The sequence below is a fragment of the Callorhinus ursinus genome, unplaced genomic scaffold, assembly GCF_003265705.2.
Source record: "Callorhinus ursinus isolate GAN/ISIS: 27379988/994484 unplaced genomic scaffold, GSC_fseal_2.0 scaffold71, whole genome shotgun sequence".
Classification (NCBI taxonomy): Eukaryota; Metazoa; Chordata; class Mammalia; order Carnivora; family Otariidae; genus Callorhinus; species Callorhinus ursinus.
The window spans coordinates 212,338-234,306 of NW_027397133.1; the positions used below are offsets into that span (position 1 = coordinate 212,338).

Below are 21,969 nucleotides of genomic sequence, written 5' to 3' on the forward strand. Positions count from 1 at the left end.
CAACCCACAGATAGTTTGGAGGCGTTCAGGTGAAGTATGCTTTTTTTTTTAATGATATAACTTTAGCCTTTTGATTTCCCAGGATGTGTAACAGACTGGAGTTTGGAGTAGGGCTGGTTAGTTTGATCTGAGCCCACCAGATGCTTCCAGAAATGCAGTAGCTCTCCTCTGCACTTTTTCTGGGTTTAGGATTCGCAACAGTGTACCCGTCCGACCCTCCTCCAGCTGTGGCCCGGCCGTCGGGCACCTGGAAAGCCCCGCGCCGCTGAGCTCTGGCCGGCGCCCCCGGGGGGAAAGCTCCCCCTGGCCGCCATCCGTCTCTCTTCCTCACCGTCAGGCAACCTGTCCTCACGGTTGCCTTCCCGATTCTTCTGACCCTGGTGCCTCCTCTTCCACGACCTCTACTTCCAAATACCCTAGAGTTACTTCTCTTCAATGCACGTGTCTACTGTGCCCCGTGCAGAGCACGATGCCCCTCATCAGAGGTCTTCCCGGATTCTGCGGTCTGGTGCAGGAGCAACCACCTCTCCGGCTGGAGGCAACCCCTCGGCTGCCGGGGAGGCGCGGTCGGTGGGACGCGCTACTGAGCATGCGTACCGGCCCCCGGAGGCGCAGCGCGCCGCACGCGCTACTGAGCATGCGTAGCGGCCCCAGCGTGCTGCAGAGGCGCGGCCCGGAAAGGCTTTCCGGAGGAAGTGAGCGTGAGAGCGGGAGAAGCTGGCGGAGGCTTCTGCCCCGCACATTATTTCAAGACGACCGCTCCCACTGTGAAGCCGATCAATGCGGGGGACCGTAGTACTCGCCAAGTGTCGAGGGTGCAGAATTCGAATCGGAAGGATGCGGCCCTTTACCTCCACCGGCTTAGGAGTGAGCGAAAGAAGCGTTCAGCGCTGGGCCGGACGGGAAGCGGAAGTGGTGTGTGCCGTCCTTTTAAACTTCCTGGGGCCCGCTGAGGATTCTGCAGCTGTTCGCCTAGAGGTGCGGCGCCTGGTGAGTGCTCGGGGAGGGTGGTGGGGTCCCTAACTGAAGAAGGCAGCCCGGAGGCGTCTGGCGTTTGGCGGTGGGCTGGAGGATCTGTGATGGGTGACTGGAGAGGTGGCTTGGGTGTGAGAGCAGGCGTCGCGGGAGTGGGTCAGCGAGGGCTAGGGATTACTCCTTCGGGACTTTTGGTGGTCAGTGTTTGGCTGGCTGTGTGAGTCCGATAACCTTAATGTGGTGGGTCCCTGGATGGGGTGACTTGCTTCAGGATGAGATAGCAGTGTGTGGGCGTGAGTGGTTGGATATCCTCATTTGTGTTTTTGATTGAGTAGCTTGTCGGGGTTGTGCACAGGTCTGAGAAGTGTGGTGAATTGGGGGAGGTCTTGATGGGCAGGGGGTTTTCGGTGATTTGACTCCACCGCCTCGGAAAATGGGAAAAGGCTTTCCGGGGGTACGAATCTCATAGCTGACACACAGTTTGGTCCGTCATACCCAATCACCTACGCAAGGCCTGTTTCAACTCTCCTTTGACCCCAACTCATACTCTCTTCTTACTCGTTCTGTGAAAAATGAAAATACTTTTAAGTGACTAGATTAAATTAATCTGCAAAAGATGTGTTATGAAAGGTGTGGCTTCTGCCTTTTGTCCTTGGGTTTTTGTAAATCTCGTTTGCGTGTTTTTTTTCTGGTTGATCATGAAACGGGTAGTGAGAAACAAGCCAGTTTCCCCAAAATATGCTACCTAGAGATAACAATTGTTAACTTTTCCTTATGTTTTTTATTTTAGGCTTTTAGAAAAGATTATTTGAGAGAGACCGCTCAAGTCGGGGGGGAGGAGCAGAGGGAGAAGTAGAGAGAGACTCTCAAGCAGACTCCCCACTGAGTGCCAGCGGGACTTGGAGCTCGATTTCAGGACCCGTGAGATCATGACCTGAGCAAAATTAAGAGTCAGATGCTAAACGACTGAGCCATCCAGAAGCCCCTTTATTTTAGGCTTTTTATGCCTTTTGAAGTTATTAATTGAATAATTTCTTAAAACTGACTTTATCATATATACATTCCCATATTCTTTTTAAAATACTTTTTTAATGGATTTTTTTAAAGATTTTACTTATTTCACAGAGAGAAAGCACACAAACAGGGGGGAGCAGTAGAAGGACAGGGAGAAGCAGGCTTCCCACTGAGCAGGGAGCCAGATGCGGGGCTCAATCCCAGGACCCTCGGATCATGACCTGAGCCGAAGGCAGATGCTTAACTGACTGAGCCACCCAGGCGCCCCTAAAATACTTTTTTAAAAGGTAAAAAAATACTTTTAGTATTCTATCAAGTGAATATACTATGGAATTTTGCTTGGTGTCACATTAAAACTATACATAAATTTAGGAAGAACAATCTATACTTTTATCTTAATACAAATTGGTCTCTCCAGCTACTCAAGAAAATTTTCGGGCTTTATTATATAGGTTCTGGATATTTATCTTGTCTTTAATAATTTTTACTGCTATTGCAAGCGTTTCTTTTTGTCATTTAAACTTTTGTTTCAAATTTTGCTTTAAAGAAAAGCAATTAAAATACCTATCTTGGGGTGCCTGGGTGGCTCAGTCTGTTAAACATCTGCCTTCCGCTCAGGTCATGATCCCAGGGTCCTGGGATTGAGCTCCTCATCTGCCTCCACCCTCAGTGGGGAGTCCGCTTGAGGATTCTCTCCCTGTGCCCCTCGCCCACTCACACTTGCTCTCTCTCTCAAAAAGAAATAAATAAATCTTTTAAAAAATCTATCTGGGCCCATTGCTGAATTTTCATTATTCATAGTTTTCCGTTTTTTTTTTTTCTCTCGAGATTTTTTAGGAAAGCAGTCACAAAATCTTCAAATGATTTTAGTGGAAAGAATGTGGATTTTTAAAGTCTTGGTTTGTATCTCAATTATACCACTAGCTAGAACATTGGGAAAGTTACCTAAATTCTCTGAGTGTCCAATTTCTCATTTGTGTAAACTAAATTCATGGTGACTCTGAGGGTTGTGAACATTAAGTAAAATCTATGTAGAGTAGCTAGAACAGTGGGTGACGGTTGCACTTTAACTGTTTCTCTTATTTTCTTTCAGTTTATTCAGTTACATGCTATATTTTTGTGTGTCTTGCCTCTTTCCTTCAACATTATGTTTATGAGCTTCATCTATGTTACATGTATCTTTAGTTTCTTATCATTTCATTCATTCATATTATTAATATGGCACAGTTTATTTTTTTCCATTTTACTGTGGATGGACATTGGAATTGTTTCTCATGTTTGGTTATTATACACTGTGCTATTGTGAACATTCTGGTATACATATCCTGGTTTACAAGTCTCCATAAGTTTTTCTGAGATATTTACTTGTTGATTGATCAAAAAAATAGCTTCACTAGCTAACACCATGTTTTTCCTGAAGGAAATCTTCTAATTTGCACCCCTATCAACAGTGTGTGGAAGCTCCTTTTGCTCTAAATCCTTGCCAGCCCCCTGTATTTTCAGATCTTTTGCTTTTGGTCCATCTACTGGGATTGTGGTAGTATCTCACTGTAGTTTTAATTTACATCTTCTTTATTATCAATAGGACTGAGCCCCTTTTATTATGTTTCAAGGACATTGGATTTCATTTGTATAACATGCCTCTTCAAATTTTTTGCCCAGTTTTTGTTGGGTTATCTGCCCATTTTTAATTTTAAGATTTTTTTTGAAGATGTCATTTATTTGAGGAGGGGGGGCATGAGCAGAGAGAGGGGCAGAAGAAGAGGGAGAAACAGACTCCCCACTGAGCAAGGAGCCCAGCACAGGGCTCGATCCCAGGACCCTGAGATCATGACCTGAGCCGAAGGCAGACGCTCAACCGACTGAGCCACCCAGGTACCCCTTATTTTTTTAAGATTTTATTTGTAAGTAATCTCTACACCCAACGTGGGGCTCGAACTTAAAACCCTGAGGTCAAGTTGCATGCCCTACCAACTGAGCCAGCCAGATGCCCCATATCTTCCCATTGTTTAAAAATTGATTTTTTAGTTCTTTATATTTTCTACACATGAGTCCTAGTTGGTGATACATGTTGCAGATGTTCTCACATTCTGTGGCTTATTTTTCACACTTTGTAAAAGATGGTTAAATTTTTTTAAGTAACTATTTTTCATTGCTCTTGTTACTACATAGAAATGCATTAAACTTTATATATTGATTTTGTATCTAGCTATGTTATAAAACTTAGTTTTACTAATATATTTGAGGAGTCTTTGAATTTTTCTTTGTAAACAATCCTGACAAAAGCAAATTATTGCATTTGTTTCATCTTTTCTATCCTTACAGGGTTTTGTTTTTTTTTCTTTTCCTTGTTTTTTCCTGGCCAGGACAATCAATATAATGAAGAATGGAAATACTGCTAGTAGGCATCCTTTTCTTCTTGACCTCAGTTTGGGAAAATTTTCAGTGTTTTACTCTTAAGTATGATGTTTGAGGTAGGTTTTTTGATAAATACTGTTTTTTTGGACTAAGAAAGTTTCCTTCTAGTTCCCACTTTGCTAAGATTTTTGTTGTTTTAGTCATCAATGTAAGTTGAATTTTTTCAAATGTTTTTTGTTATCATGATTTTTCTTATTTAATTGTTGTGAATTACATTTATTGACTCTAGGATTCTAAATCAGCTTTGTACTCCTGGGGCATCTGGGTGGTGCAGTTGGTTAAACATCTGACTCTTGGTTTTGGCTCAGGTGTTGATCTCAGGATTGTGAGATCAGGCCCCACGTCAGGCCCAGTGCTGAGTCTGCTTGAGATTCTCTCTCCCTCTCCTTCTTCCCCTTCCCTTGCTCTCTTTCTCTCTCTCAAATAAATAAATAAATTAAAAAAAATAAGAGTAAATCAACTTTCTACTCCTGGTATAAAACCCGTGATGACATCCTAAATTAGCTTTTCTTTGCATTGCTGGATTTGACTTACTATTCCTTTGCATGGGATCATTGGTGTTCATGTATGAGATTTGCCTGTAATTTTTTTTTCTTGGACTGTTCTCAAAACTCAGTTTCTACCAGTTATTATGTTTCCCAGTAGACTATACTTTTGAAGTTGCAGATTTTAATACATAGTCAAAAATTCAAAAATAAGTCCCTGTGCATCTGGGAAACTCCTTGCTGACTGTTATCACTTTCCTTGCAGAGCAAAGCACCAGCCAAATAGCAAGCCCAGATCAGTTCAAACTAGTGTGAGACACAATGGCTACCAAATTTGATCTTTCACTGACTTTTACCCTCATTGTATACTAAAAATCATGGGAGGAGGGGGTGGAGATTTAACGTGTTAGACATTCAACACATGAAGCATGACCTTCAAGTGTGCAGATATAAATAAATCTCTGCCTCTCCATGCTGACGTGTCACCTTTTTCCCACCGAAGTTTCTTTAAAACCTTTCCCTGATGTCTCCTCAGGGAGTTAGCCTAAGAAATTCCTTCCTTTGTGCTGCCTCCCTTGTGTTTGGCCATAAGCCCCAATAAAGCCTTGCATGTGCTTTTAAATTTTGGGTCCACGGGCACCTGGGTGGCTCAGTCAGTTAAGCGGCTGCGTTTGGCTCAGGTCATGATGCCAGGGTCCTGAGATTGAGTCCCTAATTGGGCTCTCTGCTCAGCGGAGACACTACCTGCCGCTCTCCCTGCTTGTGCTCTCTCTCTCTCTCTGACAAATAAATAAATAAATAAAATCTTTTAAAAAATAATAAATGAATAAATTTTGGGTCCAGCCTCATTTCTACCATTGCTGGGTCCAAGCACTCAAATCCAATAACAATAACTAGGGAAGTTACCAATCCATAAGTATGTGTAGGATGTACTTATGAATATTAAGAGCATCTCAGCCTTGGACATTGTATTTCTAGAACCTTTGGATTAAACTGTCTACTTAAGGTGTCAAACTCAGTGTTGCTTTTGTTCCCGGAAGCCTGATCAGAGTCAACAGAAGGCCCAGCCTGGAGTTCTATGTGAGGGTAGGTCCTCTGCAATAAAAGCAGAGATTCAGGGTCTCTAGTTGATATGCCATCTAAAGTAAATATTCCCATTAAATCCACAGGTCTCACTCTCTGGGAAAAGACAGATTCCATGATGTGAGGAGGTAGAGGTTCCTGAACAAGCAGTGTCTTGGCACTGGTGGTTCTCTTGACCAGAGAACTCTTATCAAGATTCAGAAAAGAGCTAGAAAAGTCATTTGAGCAGATGCTGGAGTCACTGGTCATTTTCCAAGAGCAGCTGAAAATGACCAAATCCCAGGTGAGCTGTCTTTCCAAAGGATTTGAGGACATTTCTAGAATATACATAATTAAGAGCAACACTACACAAATGATAAAAGTCAGGCGGGAAAAGGGCATAGAAAGAAGTTTAAGACGCAGCCAGGTGGAGCATGGGTGCATTTACAAATGGTGGGTCATTGGAAGTGCTTAATGTCAAAACATTGCTGTGTAAACCATGGGGTTCAAAGTGGAGTTGCCAGTTTTCCTCTGGTGCCAATGGCAGCCGTAATCAAAAGAGAAACAGGCATTTTTATGAAGTACATTTTTTTTTTTTTTTGAAGTACATTTTCCATTAAGACAGTTCCTCACAGCCAGTAAATGCTTTCTGGCACTTAGGCACAAGGTCTTCATCAAAAACCAAAAGAGTTGCCCCAAATCAGTATCACCATTCCTCCTCCCTTTCTTATTTGAACCCACTCCAGTTGCTTTTAATCTCCTCCTTCCTCCACAAGTGGTTTTTATCAGGATCACCAATGACTTCATGTTGTTAAATACCACACTCAGTTTTTACTTGACCTTCCAGCAGCATCCAACATTGTTAGTACTTCCTTCTGCCTTAAAAATACTCTTGTCATTTGGTGTTCAGAATGCCATGCTCTCTGGATTTTTCTGCCTTATTGGCCACTTGTAGGGTTCAACTTCTTTTTGTAATTTGTCTTGTCTCCCATTCTCTTATCTTAATCCCCAGAGTGTCTCAGGGCTCATTCCTTGTGTCTTTTGCATCAGCTCACTCCTTAGTGTTCTCATCCAGTGTCACGGCTTAAGCAGCACTGCTACGGTGATGGCTTCCTCTTTGTGTGTCTAGCCTGCACTTCTTCCTTAAGCATCACCTCCTCTATCGTACTGTCTCCCTGACATCTCTAAGGTGCACATCTCTACAGGTGTGTCCAGCTAATCATTTCCCAAACCAAGTTCCTAATCTCACCTGAAACCTGTTCCTTCCATAGTTTCCTTCTTTCAGTTAATAGCCTCTCCTAGCTTCTCAGATGAGGGGTCAACAAACTTCCGTAAAGGGCAAGATAATTAGCCTCTGTGGGCCAGATAGTCTCTGTTGCAACTTCTTGACTCTGCCACACAGCACAACAGCAGCCGTAGACAATACAGAAGCCAATGGTCATGTCTCCATTTCTCACACTTACTAATCTCTGTCTTTCCCATCACCCGAGGGCAAATCCTGTTGGTTCTGTTTACAAAGCAGACCTCAGATCTGCCCCTCTTCATTGCCACAGCACCACCCTAGCCAGAGCCATCATCATTGGTCACTTGGATCACTGCAGCTGCCTCCTCACTGTTCTTCTTGCTAACATTCTTGCTGTCTTGCAGGCCCTTCTCCAGATTGCTTTGTTGCTTTGGCCCTTAGTATTTTCTTAAAAATTTTAGAAGCAGCTTGTCAGTTTCCACAAAGCACCTCCTAGGATATTGGTTTTATCCAGTTGCTTGGCTCTGTCAATTTGGGGCATAATCAATATTTTTATACTGTGGAATTTTCTCTTTTAAGATTTTAAAAATTTATTTATTTAGAAAGGGGGTGAGGAAGAGAGAGCGAGCATGTGAGTGCAAGTGGGGAGAGGGACAGAGGGAGAGAATCTCAAACAGACTCCCTGCTGAGCACAGAGCCCAACACAGGCCTTGATCCCATCACCCATGAGATCATGACCTGAGCCAAAACCAAGAGTCAGACGCTCAACCAGTTGGCTACCCAGATGCCCCTATATCATGGAATTTTGTAATCCAGGAACATGGCATTTTCTTGGATTCATTCATGTTTTCTTTAACGTGTTTCAGTAGAGTTTTGTGGTTTTCAGTATTGAGGTCTTGCAAATTTTTCAAGAATTATTTCTAGGCATTTGCTGTTTTGATGTTATTATGCACGGTATTATTATTTAATTTCATTTTCTAGTAGTTGGCTACTAGTATATTGAAATACAGTTGATTGGGGCACTTGGGTGGCTCAGTCAGTTGAGCGTCCGACTCTTGGTTTTGGCTCAGGTCATGATCTTGGGGTTGTGGGATCGAGCCTTGTGTCAGGCTCCCCTCTCAGCAGGGAGTCTGCTCTCCCTCCCCCTCTGCTTCTTCTGCTCTCTCTCTCTCCCTCTCTCTAAAGTAGATAAATAAATCTTTTTTAAAAAATGAAATGCAGTTGGTTTATCAATACTGATCCTATGGCCAGTGACATTGAGAAATTCATTTATGAATTCTAATAGTTTATAATTCTTATGGATTATCTACATTCAAAATCATGTCCTCTGTCAATGATAAATTTCTTCCTTTCTAATATTTTTGCCTCTTATTTCTTTTTCTTGCCCAGTTGCATTGGCTAGGCTCTTCAGTACCATTTGAATAGAAATGGTGATAGGCATCCATGTCTCATTGTCTCAGTGCAGAAACTTTTAATAATTCACCATTGAGTGTAATGTTTGCTTTGAGGTTTTATATTATTAGGTTTATTTATTATTTAGGTTTTGTACTATTTTCCAGATTAAGGCAGATTACTTATATTCCTAATTTGCTAAGAGTTTTCATCATTAAAGGGTGTTAAGATTTATTATATGCTTTTTTTTCTAGTGTTTTCCTGAAGTTTTGTTATAAAAATTTCAGATGTACAAAAAAGTTGAAAGAATTTTACAGTGAACACTCATATACCAACCAGCTAGATTCTGTAATTAACATTTTACTGCACTTGCTTTATCACCCATGTGATATTGTGAGTCATAAGAAATGTACATTTGGTCATTCAGACAACCAAAATACATTTCTCATCTATATTTGGTCTTGTCCACAGTTCCTGGCTTATAGCTTCCAAAATCCTTGGAATTTTCTAAATGTTGAGAGTGATAACAGTATCTTTTGTGATGTGAACAATTACTTTTGGAAGCATCCAAGGATGAGGGCTGGTTGCCAGGAGAATCAACCATGTGATTAGAGGGTTGGAACTTGCAGTCACACCCCCTGACATAAGGGAATAGGAAAAGGGCAAGAGGTTGAATCAGTTGCCTGTGGCCAGTGATGTAATCAGTCATGCCTGTGCAGCAAAGCCTCCATAAAAACCCATAAGGACAGTGTTCAGACAGCTTCCAGGTTGGTGAACAAGTGGAGATTGGGAGAGTGGTGCACCTGGAGAGTGCATGGAAGCCCCTTACCCTTTCCCCATACCTGGCCCTATGCATCTCTTCCATCTGGCTGTTCCTGTGTTATATCCTTTTACAGTAAACTGGTAATCTAAAAAGTAAAATGTTTCTCTGAGTTCTTTGAGCTGCTCTAACAAATTAATTGAACCTGAGGAGGAAATTGTGGGAACCTCTGATTGATAGCCTGTCGATCAGAAGTACGGATGACAATCTGGACTTGTGACTGGCATCTGAAATGGGAGAGGGGAAGGGCAGTCTTGTGGGACTGAACCCTTAAATGGTGGAATCTGATGCTGTCTGCAGGTAGATAATGTCAGAATTGAGCTGAATTGTAGGACACTGCACTGGTGTCCCAAGAATTGCTTTTTTTTGTTATGAAGAAACCATCACCCTGCCGTGTTGGAAATTGAGTCTCAGAATATCAGAAGAACGTACCTCTCCATTTAGCCATCCCTTTCTCCCTTGTTTTTTCATGTATTTCAAAGTAAATTGCAAACATTAGCAAACTGCTCCCTAAATACTCCAGCATGTATATCATTAACTTATTGTTTAATATGTATTTATAGTACTTTTATTTATTTTGATGTAAAATTTATATACAACGAAACGTACAAATCTTAACCATTTGGTAGTTTTGACATATGTATTCTCACCTGTGTGACATCCATTGACATGATGATGTGATTTTTATCCTTGATTCTGTCAATCTGGTGAGTTACATTAGTTGATTTTTGAATGGCATGATATGTTTAATGAGTTTTAAGTTTCTTCCGTAAGGGTAAAACTAGATTCATCAACCCTTGGATATATAATGTATTGTGAAAATGATCATAATAAATTCATATGCATTTTTTCCATATCACCGAGTGAAAAATCACTTGAAACGAGTATGTTTTTACAGGTAACATTGTCATTTAAGGATGTGGTTGTGGACTTCACATCAGAGGAGTGGCAGCTCCTGGATGCTGTTCAGAAGAACCTATACTGGGATGTAATTTTGGAAAATTATAGCAACCTCCTGTCTGTTGGTAAGGACCCTTGGTGAACCCTCAGCCTATTGCCATTCCTTTCTTAACTGCTGGAATTTATAAGTTTTCTGAAATGTTTAACGTCTTTGAACTTATGATTTATGGATGGTAGAACCTTTGTGTCTGTCTGAACCTGGGGAGGGGATCTTGCTCTCACCTTCCAAATGAAAGTTTTTCACTTTGCTGAGGTGCTAACTCTGAAACAATCCCTTTCTACTTCTTCAGAGGTTCCAAAAACCAAGCTCTTGGCACCGTGTTTATCCATATGCAGATTGTTAGGCTTCCAGACTAGCAGCAGTCCTCCATCTGGAACAGGGAGTCATGGGTTATAGAGGGAGAAATCAGCAGTAAGGGCCATCTAGGTGAGTGGATAAAAGCCAGGTCCATGAGTGAAAGCCTAAGGAACTAGAACCTTTGATAGGTTATTTTGAGAATACTACCTAAAAACCCTTAAACCCTTGAGACACCTGGCTGGCTCAGTAAGTAGAGCATGTGTCTCTTGATCTCGGGGTCGTGAGTTCAGGCCCCACTTTGCAGGTACAGATTACTAAAAAAAATAAACTTTTTTAAAAAAAGAAGGACATAGGCCCTTTATGTCTTTGCCCTCTGTGTCAGATCTGCAACTTAGCTAGGACCCGGCTTTCTTGGTTATTCTCTCTTTCTAGCATCTTCACTCTTTATCACCAACACTGCTCACGTTGCCTTCCTCCTACTCAGCGTCTCACCTGTGGTCAAAATTAAGCTTTCACAACACATGGATTTTTCCCCATAACCATGACTTCTTTGTTGCTCTGCTTCCCTTCTATTTTCTCTTCACCTTCTAATGGATGCCTCTAACTTGTATTCTATTTCCAGAACATCATTTCTTTCCTTGATCCCTTGATCCTTGTTATGAGAGTTGGCCCCTTCCAGTACCTAATCATATACATTCATTGATCTCCTTCATAGAAGACACCTGGCAAGCTGATGATGGTATAGATTGGGATTTGGGAAAACTCTGACAGGCTGGATCCCATGGGAGAGGCACCAGGAATGTGATGTATTCAGCAAAATATTTCACCTGTGAAAAGACTTTGATCAATTTGACTCAAATGGAAAAACTTTGAAACATAATTTAGACTGACTTTTCCAGAACAGAAATTATATAAGTAAAAAACCTGAAAAGTTATTTTTCCACACTATGCACAAAAACACTCATTCTGGAATTGCTATGAATATGATTGTGGAGAAGCTGTCAGTAAGACACTGTGCCTCAATGAGTCATATAGAAATGAGATTTTATAAATGTAGTGAATGTCAAAGATCTTTTAACCATATGTCACAACTCCTTCTACACTGAGAAGTAACAAAGGAGAGAAACTCTGGATGCAGTGAATGCAGAAAATTTTTCTCACAGAAATCACAGTTCATGTTATACCAGAGAATTCACACAGGAGAGAAAATACATGAATGCGATGAGTGTCTGAAAGCTTTTCTTCGGAAGACAGAACTTATTTTACATCGAAGAACTCACATAGGAGAGAGCCTTATGAGTGCAGAGAATGTCCAAAGGCTTTTAGTAGTAAGTCTCAGCTCACTCTACACCAGAGGTGTCACACAGGAGAGAAACCCTATGAATGCAGTGAGTGAGTGTGGGAAAGCCTTCCCCCACAAATCTACCCTGATTTTGCATCAGAGAACTCACACCAGAGAGAAACCGTATGAATGTAATGAATGTTGGAAAACCTTCATTAGTAAGCCACACCTCATTAAGTGTGAGAGAACTCATACAGGTGAGAGACCCTATGGATGTAAAGAATGTGGAAGAACTTTCTCTCTTAAGTTTAGTTTCACTTTACATCATAAAACGCGTACAGGAGAAAAGCCCAATGAATTCAGTCAGTGTCAAAAGCTTTCATCTGCAGGTCACAGTTCCTTGAAGACCAAAGAACTCACACTGGAGAAAAACCCTTTTCACGTAAAGAATGTCCAAAGACTTTCATCCAGAGGTCAGAGCTCACTTTACATCAGAGAATTCATACTGGGGAGAAACCTTGTAAATGCAGTCGAAGTCAGAAAGCTTTCGTGCGGCAGTCAGAATGCGTTTTACCTCAGAGAGTTCATACTGGGGCGGGGGGTAACCTTTCCGATGCGGTGAATTGGAAAGCCTTCGGCACCAAATCACCACTCATTATATACCAGAGAACACACAGGGGAGAGAAACCCTATGGATGCAGTGGTTGTGGGAAAGTTTTCTCACAGAAGTCACAACTCCCGGTACATTAAAGAACCCATACAGGAGAAGAACGATATGAACACAGTGATTGTCAGAAAGCCTTTAGCCGAAAGTCCCCACTCATTATGCCCCGTACAGGAGAAAGGCCCTGTGTATGTAGTGAATGTGGGAAAGCTTTCACCTGGAAACCTGGCCTGATCAAAGAACACATACAGGAGAGAGACCCTACAACGCGGTGAATGTGTGAAATCCTTTGGTGTCAAGGCACATAGTAGTCAGGTTCCATGCCTGGTGTCATAGAGTAGAGAAATCAGATGGAGAAGATGGATATGGTGGAGATGAAAAAGCATTTAAGGAGGCCATTCTAACATGAGATAGCAGGCGTATGGGAGACCGTTCTTATGGGGACTAAAGAAAAGCTTCCAGTCAGATGTTTACTTTCATCGAGAATTAAATGAGAGAGAAATCTCGTGCTGTAGATAAATACGACAAAAATCTTCAGTAATAACCTGCAGTGCAATCATTCGTCAGAAGGCATACACGAGAGAAACTGAATTTAGCAAATGTGCAGAAGTTTTCACACAGAAACCCATGGGGGAAAGAAACTGTACACAGGGGAGGAATGTTGCAATATTTTCATTGAGAAACCAAATTTCAGATGCATCGGAGAGTTTACGCCAGAGTGAATCATAGAAGAGTAATGAATGTGAGAAAAATCTTTTATTGAAAGTCAGAAGCATGTGATATTAGAGAATTTACACTAAGGAATAACTGATGGCCATAAAATACTTGAAAACCTTTTCTTTTTTGAAAACCTTTTCTGATTATGAAAACCTTTTCTGATTATGAAAAAAAAATGTCCACAGATAATACACGTAAGAATGCAAACCTGTGGGGGCACCTGGGTGGCCAGTCGCTTAAGTACCCTACTCGTGATTTCTGCTCGGGTCATGATCTCAGGGTCATGAGATCAAGCCCTGCCTTGGGCTCCATGCTCAGCGGGGAGTCTGCTTGGGATTCTCTCTCCCTCTCCCCCTCCCACCCTTCTCTCTTTCTAAACTAAATTAATTTTTTTAAAAAGGGGGTGCCTGAGTGGTTCAGTTGGTTGAGCATCATACTTGGTTTTGGCTCAGGTCATGATCTCAGGGTTGTGAGATGGAGTCCCATGTCAGGTTCCATGCGAGGTGGGGAGTCTGCTTGAGATTCTTTCCCTCTGCCCCTCCCCCCATTCATGTTCTTTCTCTCTCTCAAATAAATCTTTAAAAAAAAAAAAAGTGGGGCATCTGGGTGGCTTAGTCAGTTAAGCATCTGCCTTTGGCTCAGGTCATGATCCCAGGGTCCAGGGACGAGCCCTGCATCAGGTTTCCTGCTCAGCAGGAGTCTGCTTCTTCCTCTCTCTCTGCCCCTCCCCCTGACCCATGCGCTTGCTTGTGCACTTGCTCGTGCACTCTCTCTCTCTTTCTCAAATAAATATTTAAAAAAATAAAAATTAAAAAAGTTTTTAAAAGCATGGGGATGACTACACCATGAAATGCAGCTCTAATTGTGTATAAGAACTTATATTTAGGAAAAATTAAGCCAGGTCAATAATTTGGGATCATTTCCTCTAGAAGTAATTTTATAAAGTAAGTCATGTTCTTGCTGTGAATACCATGTTATATCATGAATACCCTGATAAAGAAAATATTTCAAAAGGCTTTCGGTATGAAGAAGACATCAGTGTTCACTGTGGAGTATGAGCCTTTTTAAGTAAGTGTATAAATGGAACATTCAGAATAAGAGGAGTTACCAACAATTTCTGTTATATATCTAGGTGTTTATTTCCTGATAATATCATGGAACATGCTTTTTGAGCTTTGAAAATTGTGACTTTTTGAGCTATATGTGTTAAGTATATTTATAGGTAAGAGGTGAATATATGTTTTGTAACTATATTTTGAACTGATTTCAAAATTACAGAAAAGTTGCAAGAAGAGTTATAAAGAACTTAAAAAAATTTTTTTTTCAGAGAGAGAGAGTGCACAAGCGATTGGGGGGAGGGGCAAGAGGGAGAGGGAGAGAAAATCCTAAGCAGGTTCCATGCCCAGTGCAGAGCCCGAAATGGGGCTTGGGGCTCGGTCTTACAGCCCTAAGATCATGACCTGAGCCAAAATCAAGAGTCAGATGCTTCACCGACGGAGCCACCCAGGGACCCCATACAGTGCTTTTCATCCAGATTACCCAGGTGTTAACGTTTTACTGCATTTGCTTTATTATATTCTCTCTCTGCATGTATACACACATACATATTATTTTGTTTTTCTGAGCCATTTGAGAGAGAGTTTCAGATAGATGCCTCTTCGGTATGTAAATACTAAGAACAAGGACATTCTCCAATATAATCACAGTGTAACTATTAAAATCAGGAACATTGATTCAGTACTATTATCTAATTTACATCTGGCTGGCTCAGTTGGTATATCGTGCAACTCGATCTTGAGGTCATGAGTTTAAGCCTTACATCGGGTGTAGAGATTACTAAAAAATAAATAAACTTAAAGTTACTTGGGACAGTTTTAAAAATTACATTGGAGTGGTTATGAATAATAAAATCAGATTAGTTATTTTCTGTTTGTATTCTGTCTTAGAATTTTTGTACCTATCCTTGTTGATGTTATTTTTTTATATGCAAAACATTAGCATGGCTCCAGAAGTCAAAACTATACCCAGAGGTATACTCAGCAAAGTAATTTATATGATTTTTAGTACATAGACTTCCCATAAGAAATTCCAGCATTTGTATTTTGCATCACAACAGTGCGGTATCCTTATAACTGGAGTAGTATATGGATCACTATACTCTCTGCAACCTATTTTTTTGGATGAGGATGAATGAGGGTATAGAGGGAAATATATGACTCTTTCCCAATATTTCTGAAAGGGTTCAAATTCCTATTTACTTAGGCTTATTCATGACTGTGAAATAAGAATAAGGATAGTTTGGAGCACCTAGCTGGCTCAGTCAGTAAAGTGTGTGACTCTTGATCTTGGGGTCATGAATTTAAGCCCCACATTGAGCACAGAACTTACTTAAAAAAGAGAAAAGAGAAAAAAAAGAATAAGGGTAGTTCCTTTTACAAAAGAGAGAGAGCGCTAATTATTTTATGTTTTACATATGCTGAGGCAAAAACCACATGTTCATCAATGGGACACTATACCACAGGGAAAAGAAATGAGCTGGAGCTATGTTTATCAGTATGATTGAATCTCACAAGCATAATGTTGGTTGAAAAGTCTGGTCACAGAATACAGTGTAAAAATTAAATGGTATAAAAAGGAGCATCTGGCTGGCTCAGTAGGAAGAGCATGCACATGCAACTCTTGATCTTGGGGTCGTGAGTTCAAGCTCCACCTTGGGCAAGTAGAGATTACTTGAAAAAATAAATAAATAAATGGTATAATCAAATAAGTTTCTTAGAGATACATATATAGTAAAACTATAAAGAATAGTAGGGGAATACTAAACAAAATTTTAGGATATTAGTTACTTGTTGGTGTGAAAGGGGAATTTGGTCAGAGAAGGCAAAGAAAAGGCTTTCCCACCGTCAATAGTATTCTCTCTCTGAAGCCTAGTGGTGGATGGGAGTCTTCACTTACTTTGTTTTCTATCTTACATACATACAATATGTATGAAATATTACAATTTCAGAAAGTACTATAATATGTGAATAAACATCAGCATCACTTTCCTTTGTTGTGGCTGTGATACCTAATTGAAAAAAGTGTCTAACCCAGGTACTTGGTAATCATTACTTACTATATTTGAACAATAAGATTGCATAGTGTCTTTCCATTGTTTTTATCTTTGTAGGAATTTCATGAAGTGTCTGACAATAAAGTCAGAACATCCTTATATTAGCCAAATATTTCAGAGAATTGCATACTGAGATTTTGGAACAGTAAGAAATAATTTGGCTTCATTTTTGCCTCACTGCGAATTTCCACACGACAAATCATTAGAAACCAGGCTTTTGTTTTAAAGCAGTAGGTACGGCGAGGAGGGGGGGGCCCTGAGTGGCTCAAGTCAGTTAAGCGTCTGCCTTAGGCTCAGGTCATGATCCCAGGGTCCTGGGATCAAGTCTTGTCTTCCTCTGATTTATTTCACTTAGCATAATCCCCTCAAGGTCCATCCATGTTGTCACAAATGGCAAGATTTCCTAATTTTTTATGGCTAAATAACAGAATACATAGTTTGCTCATCTGTAGTTTTAACTACTTCCCTGGCTGGTTCTCTTGTGGCCACAGTGGAGCTCAACATGGAAATACCACCGTAGACAGTGTTTGGGGGAGGTGAGGCTGAGAATATGAGGACAAACAGACAGTGTAAAACATTTATAACCTATTTTATTCAGTCTAGTGACAGTGAGGGGTGAGGTGAAGGCCAGTCTTTGGAATATACATTCGGATGGATGAGGATATCCTGGATTTCCTGGAAGATTGTTTGTTCAGGGAGCCCCAGAAAATTTACTCCAGAGCCTCTCCCAGTGGGGATGAAGAAGTGAGATTCAGCAAAACTTCCGCTTCCTTTATTGTGTCTTAACTGCAAGCAACCACTAGGTGGGAGTTATGTTCTAACTTGGGGTTTTCATTAGCTCTTGAACAAATAAAGTAACACAAGGAGCATCAACCCAGGTCAAACTTGAGTTGTTTTGCTTTTGCTGGCCTTTGATCCCCCAGATTTCTCTCTTCTAATAAGCCCTGTTTTAGGTAACGTAGCTCTGATATGAATAGGATGCTCTACTTCAGGCTGCCTGGGTTCCAGAAGCCAAGAGGCTTCTTTAGTGTAAACGGGAATGGACACGAGAGGAATTGATTTTTTTTTTTTTAAATAACCTTATTGGGGCGCCTGGGTGGCTCAGCTGGTTAAGCGTCTGCCTTCGGCTCTCCAGTCCCACATCGGGCTCCCTGCTCATTAGAGAGCCTGCTTCTCCCTCCCCCTCTACCTGCCTCTCTGCTTACTTGTGCTCTCTATCGCTCTGTCAAATAAATAAATAAAATCTTAAAAATAAAAATAACCTTATTGTGAAGGATACCAAAGGTGCAGAAAAGTGAATAAAACACATGTACAATTTGTCCCATTCTTATAAAACAAACACCTATGTGCCTCCCACATAAGTCAAGATATAGAAACTTAAAGAACCCCAAAAGCGTGCCAGCCAACCTTGTATACTTTTCAGATCAAACTTGTTCTCTCCTCCTAGCTATGATCACCTTCTTGGCTTTTATGTAATAAATCCCTTGCTTTTTATTATTATTATTTTTCAAGATTGTATCTGAGAGAAAGACAGAGCACAGGTGGGTGGAGGGACAGAGGGAGAGGAACAAGCAAACTCCCCGAGCCCGTTGTGGGGCCCAATTTCAGGACCCCAAGATCACGACTGGAGCCAGAGTCAGACACTTAACCAACTGAGCCATACAGACACCCAAATCCCTGGCCTTTTAAAATTAAACCTAAGTATGTATACCTAAGTAGTATAGTTTAACTACCTTTTGGAAAGCTATACGTAAATGGAATATAACAAATCTATTCTGATGTATGTGATTTTTTTCACTTAACATGATGATCTTAAGATTGATCCATGTCATGCAGGCTGCTTCAACCATCTTTATTGTGTAGTAATTCATTTTAGGATTAGACTGCAATTGTTTACCCTACTGAAGATGGACATTTGGTTTGTTTCCAGTTTGGGGCTCTTATGAAATATGTAAGCATTTTATAATCTTGGGCACGCTCTATTGTCCAACTGTTTTTCCCTCATCATCTATGTGTCCTAGCGTTCACAGGCACATGTTTGTTGGCAGGGCATATATCTAGGAATGGATTTGTTGGGTCATAGAGTGATTTTTTAAAAGACTTTAAAATGCAAAACGGAAACATCTACATGAGTAAAAAGCTTCAAAAATTGAAAACATTTTGTTGATCTCTCACTGATTGCCTTTCCTTCCTTTTTTCCCCTGGGGAATATTTCTAATCAAATATATGTCATGGGGCACCTGGGTGGCGCAGTCGGTTAAGTGTCTGCCTTTGGCTTAGGTCATGGTCCGGGAGTCCTGGAGTCTCCGTGCTCAGCAGGGAGTCTGCTTCTCCCTCTCCCTCTGCTCCTCCCCCTGCTCGTGCTCTCTCTCACTGTCTCTCAAATAAATAAAATCTTTAAAAAAATCATATGTCATTTCCCCCTTAAATACTTTAGTATGTATCTGTAACCTAAGGATTTTTAAAAACTGTAGCCACCATACCATTATAATTGACAGTAATTTTTTAGTATTAGGGTTCTCCAAAGAAACAGAACCAATAGGTTGTGTGGGTGTGGGTGTATGATTTATTGTGAGGTATCAGCTGTCATGATTGTGGAGGCTGAGAATTTGGGAGTTGGAAAGGGTGGGGAAGATGCCTTTCTGATTAATTAGTAATTCTGTTACTGTTCCTGAGAACGTCTCCTTTTAGAAGAGTAGAATATTGACAGCTTAACTCGCCCACGTCTGCGACTTCAAGACCCAAAGCTGTCCTGGAGGGCCTTGAACAAGACACTGGGGCAGCGACCTTTCTGTCAAGATGTATTTTGGTAACTGAACTGCTCACATTGCCCTCCTAATAGCTGCCTCCCCAGCCCCATAAGAAGACCATTTGTTCTTGGGTGTGGACTATAAAGGTATATCTGTGTTTCCAAGATCTGGTACTAGTTCTTATTCTGTTTTCTTTTAAAGAGAGCATTTATATAACTGCTAATCATCAGAGGAATCTGATTGCACATCACAGTTACCAGAGAGCTTTGGGAATAAATATGGATTCCTGCATTCTGCACCAGACTTTGTTAATCGGAGATGGCTTGATGCTGCAGTGACCTGACCCATATTTAAAAAAAAAATACCTCCCGAGGTGATTTTGACGAACAGCATCAGTGGTAGGTTCACATTTGGGAAATAGTTACCTAGATGGTATTTGGAGCTGAGAGCCATGAGATGGGAATGTGAGGAAAAAACACAGTTGCTCAATCTTCAGTGTCCCAAGATTATGAGACATTCACACAGGTTCTCTTTTTATCTACCAGCAAGTTTATCTAGTATCTTAGGGTGGGATGGGGTACAGGAGAGATCCCCAGTCTCTTATCTCTGGAATGTACATTCTGGAATGAGGAGACTTCCTCCGTTAGAAAACAGATTTCCTTGCACTTAGACATTCACACTAGGGGGGGCACCTGGGTGGCTCAGTTGATTGAGGGCTGATTCTTGATTTTGGCTCAGGTCATGATGTCAGGGTTGTGAGATTGAGCACTGTGTCGGGCTCTGCACTGGGCGTGGAGCTTGCTTAAGATTCTCTCAATCCCTCTCCACCTGCCCACGCCCCCCAAAAAAATTCACTCTGGGGGAACTTGTGGAGGAGACAATCTGGTTCTTCTAGAGGATCGCTCCCAGTTGCTCCCAGTGAGGTTGTACAGCTCAGGAGGCTGGTCAGACTCCCATTTCCTTGCTTTGTGTTCTGGCAGCCACAGGGTGGAGCTCGATTTCTAAGTTTGTTTTCTTTAGCACTTGAGACCAGTAAGAACACCAAAGCCAGCCATACCGGATTGTTTACTGCTCCTTTCTTTTGACCCCTCAGCTCTCCCTGTCCTGATAAATCCAATTGGCAAATTTAGAGAACTTCAGTGCCTCTATAAATGGGTTGCCCTGCTTGAGGCAGCCGAAATCCAGAAGCTGTGAAGCTTTCCTGGTATGAAGGAAAAGGAGCCTGAATTTCACTGAACTATTAAAAAAAAAAAAAAAAGTGGGATATAACAAACCTAAGGGCAAAAATGAATAAAAGGTAAACATGAAGATTTGGGACGCCTGGGTGGCTCAGTCAGTTAAGCATCCGCCTGGGGTCATGATCTCAGGGTGTTGAGATCAAGCCCCAGGTTGGGCTCCACCCTCAGTGGAGAGTCAGCTTGAGATTCTTATCCCTCTCCCTCTCACCTTTCTTTCCCTCTCTCTCTCTCAAGTAAAATGAATCTTTTTTTTTTTTTTTAAGATTTTATTTACCTATTTGACACAGAGACCGCTAGAGAGGGAACACAAGCAGGGGGAGTGGCAGAGGGAGAAGCAGGTTTCCCGCGGAGTAGGGAGCCCGAAGCAGGGCTCGATCCCCGACCCTGGGATGATGACCTGAGCCGAAGGCAGACGCTTAACAACTGAGCCATCCAGGCGCCCTGAATCTTTTTTTTTTTTTTAATGAAGATTCATGTATTTGTGTAAAACAAATACCCATGTACCAGCAGCAAGTGAAGACGTAGATCATGATCAGCATTCCAGAAGCCATCAGCTGCAACATACTTTTTTCTGATCATTTTTCCTCCCTCCTTCCAACTGTAACCACTGTCTTGATTATGGCAGTCAATTCATCACTTTCCTTCATAATTTTACTACATAGTTATATATCTCCAACTGTCAGTTAAGCGTGTGCCTTCAGCTCAGGTCATGATCCCAGAGTCCTGGGATCAAGCCCACATCGGGCTCCCTGCTCAGCAGGGAGTCTGCTGCTCCCTCTCCTGCTCCCCCTGCTTGTGCTCTTTCTCTCTCTGTTCAACAAATAAATAAAATCTTTTAAAACAATAAAATAAAACAAACGATTTAGCCAAAAGGCCAGAGAAATGTTTAGAAACAATTTAAATGGCCATTAATATGTAACTGATAAATGTTTTGTTAGGTCAATCCAGTGGAATACTATGCAAGCTTTAAAAAGAAGGAAGAAGCTCTTTACATGCTGATATACCTGGCATGTTATTGCTAAGAATTGCTAGAAGTTCACCTAGCTGAAAGGATGGCTGAAGAAAGTATTAATTTAGTTAGATGAATATCCACCTACTCTTGTAATGGACGGGGATGAATATTGGGTAGGAAGCTGGCAGTCTCTACCACATCCTACCTCTTTGCCCCCTCAACACCCCTGTATACTCTTCCAAACAAAGTAATCCCATCCTTCCCAAGAGTGATAGCCCCAGTGTTTTATTTTGGAGTTTTAGCTTCAGTGAGGTTTATAAGTGTTTCTTTGTGATAAGCATTCCATAAACTTAAAAGAATCCTCAGCTTCCAGAGACCCAATACATAATGGTGCAGTAGGAACTGGGCATATGCAATGAAGTCTTCCAATGAAGAACAGAAAAGTAGAGAGGATATAGCAGGCACTGTTCTGTTACAAATAACCAAGGCCAGTGAGCAGGAATCATAAGAATTCCCAGCCCTGACAGTGAAGCAAGTTTCTTAATTAGCCAGTTTGGAAGCACTGGTTCTATTGAGAAGGTGTACAC

The 21,969-nt window shown here is 41.3% G+C and overlaps 1 long non-coding RNA gene and 1 pseudogene across 1 annotated transcript in view; both read left to right on the forward strand.

Moving 5' to 3' along the window:
• Window positions 1-426: 426 nt before the first annotated feature.
• Window positions 427-21,969, forward strand: part of LOC112806986 (uncharacterized) — a 50,314-nt gene continuing 28,771 nt past the window's right edge. Inside the window, exons 1-3 of the long non-coding RNA XR_003203993.2 lie at window positions 427-990; window positions 6,062-6,258; window positions 10,308-10,434. This is a non-coding gene — a long non-coding RNA (uncharacterized lncRNA). The remainder of the gene's footprint in view (window positions 991-6,061; window positions 6,259-10,307; window positions 10,435-21,969) is intronic.
• Window positions 11,615-12,896, forward strand: LOC112806926 (uncharacterized; annotated as a pseudogene).